Source organism: Entamoeba invadens (genome assembly GCF_000330505.1).
Source record: "Entamoeba invadens IP1 unplaced genomic scaffold scaff_1105074726193, whole genome shotgun sequence".
Classification (NCBI taxonomy): domain Eukaryota; phylum Evosea; order Mastigamoebida; family Endamoebidae; genus Entamoeba; species Entamoeba invadens.
This window is the reverse complement of record NW_004191595.1, coordinates 29,961-32,647: the sequence shown is the minus strand read 5'-3', so window position 1 is coordinate 32,647 and position 2,687 is coordinate 29,961.

Genomic DNA, 2,687 nt, shown 5'->3' with positions numbered 1-2,687 from the left:
AGCTGTTTTGCTTATTGATTCGTGTTCTTGCCATGATGTTGAAGAGCTAAGGAAAGTGCTTGAGGTCCACAACATCATTTTGGTGCTCTTGTTCCGCACGCATCCCATGTTCTTCAACCTTTGGACATTGGGGTGTTTGCGGTTCAAAAAGGTATTATCCGAAATGCTCAGGTTGTAGAGGACAAAGAGGACATGCATAATTCTCTTGGAGTAAATGAAAAGAAAGACAAAGGTGAAGGAATTGATGGCGAGGAATGGATGAATGAAAATTGGGAAAAAGAGGAAAGTGAAGTGAAAGTGAATCGATTTGAAAAGTACCAAATTGAGATACTGACCGCCTTCCACAAGTCGACTTCAATTGTATCGTGCTCTTCGGCTTTTAAGGGTGCGGGTATAACATTCAAATACGACTCGGAAAAGAAAGAGTACTTTTGTCAAGTTGATCCCTTCAAGTGTAAAAGATTGAGGGAAGAATTCCCTCTCCTTTTCAAGGATCTGAATTTTATTTCCTTTTTTAGTTCAATAACTCCAACAAAACTAAAAAGAAGGTTTAAATATGAAGACCTTCCAACTCCTAGGGTTTCTATAACAGCTATTAAAGTCTGTGAACTGCGAAAAAAACAGACTCATCAAACAAACGATCTAAACATCGACGACGAAGTACAATTGTTGTTAGACTGCGAAGTCGACGAACAAATCAACCAAGAAAGTCTGTCTAAAATACGTTTGTATTTGAAGCCCGAACCCCCCCAAACCCAAATCTACAAGAGGAAGGAAAAAAGGCAGTAAGAACAAGACTCCTGAAGAAAAATCAATATTAGAAAAGAAACCAAAAAACCCAAGAGGTCGACCCCGAAAAGCAAATTAACTCATTTTTTGTTATTCCATTTTGTTATTCCCTTTTGTTATTCATTTTTGTTATATATAACATAATAATAACATTTTGATGAAAAATAGCAATTAATTTATTCGTTTTTTCAAGACAGGTTTTTTCGAACGAGACACCTTTTTGTTATGACTGTAAATATAATACAAAAAAGAAATTTTTTTATAAACAAATAAAAAAAGACTTGTGGGGGGGTCAGGGGGATCCGCGCCAAGGGAAAATTTGGAAAGTGGTGAAACAGTGCACAAACAGACTGTTTGAGTGCGTCTATTGAGCCTTCTTTTTAATGCTCCTATCATTTGGTTTCCACTAACTCGAGGTTAATTTTCAGCATTTATTAAATTCGGGAACCAGACCTAATATCTTCCCAGTTTCCTATTTATTATAATTACAATTTGAATATGATTCGAAATAGTAAAAATAGTTTATTTTTAGATATGGTGGTGGTCAATGTAGGTCCCAAATAAAAATGTTAAAAAAATTGATTAAATAATATTATTAGGTATTCAGGTTGCTAAAAAAAATAACAAAAAACACTTAAAAATGTGCAAGATTGTAATTTCGATATAACCAATAAGATTGGTTCATACCAAAAAATAAGAACATAACAAAAATATCGTTATCAAAATTAAAAATGGATTCCACTTAAAGAAAATTTCTTTGCGAATAATATAACAGTAAAATAATACGATAAAAACCCACTGCTTATTATTAATTCTGGTTGTTGTTCAACTGACACAACTATAACAATAATTATTATATTCTTTTTTCAGTAAAAAACTATACCCTAATATAAATAGAGCATTTTAAAAAATAACAATTTTGGGCAAATAAAAACCTTTTCAAAAAAGAAGTTTTAAGAAATTTAAAAAAAAATAAAGAACTTTTAAAGCTCATTATTATAATTACAATATAAAAATTTGGTTATTTTTTTCGTTTGAAAAAAGATCGGCTTATAAAAGAAATGACAAAATAATATGTTATGGTATGACTGCATCGCCATTTAATATTGGACACAATAAAAAGAAAAAATTATTGAAAAAATATTATAAAAAGAACAAGAATTTGAATATTTTCCAATATTAAAAATTATCAGAAGACATAAAGTTTGAATATTATGGAAAGTATTTATTAAGTAAATTACTTGATGATCATTTCAACACCTGAAATAATACAATCAAAAAACACAAAAAATAAATACTTTAACAACAAAATATTAAATAATCTGTTTACAATACAGTTAGTGTCTTCAACTTCAATCAAATTAAACAAGAATGAAAATAAAAAAGGAAAATTTTATATGTTAAAATACTCATTCATTATTTAGGGTGTCGAAATGATTATAATAATACTGCCTATGTTTTTCATGTTTGTACCCAAATTGGTATTAACATCTACAGGAGAGCCAAGAATAATCAAGATTTATTGGGACAACAATGAGGTCCAAAGGTTGGACAAAACAACAAAGTTGATTATCATACATTGATTCTTATAATTGACGAATTGAGAAAGAACAACCAGATAACATCGGAAAATTTGACAAAATGTGTGAATGAACACAGACTGGAGTTGATGAAAGAAGTTGCAAAATTTGGAATGGAACTTGGTGCAGACGAAGATGTTATTAACAATACTATCAAGCAATCAATATTATCAACATATACTTTATCTACACTTGTTCAAAAATTTAGTAGGTCATTAATAACGTCAAAAGAAACATATTCGATAGAAATTCAGAAGTCCGTCTTCTACAAAGAATTTTGTATGCTGAACACATAGACTTTATCGAAGTGTTTAAATT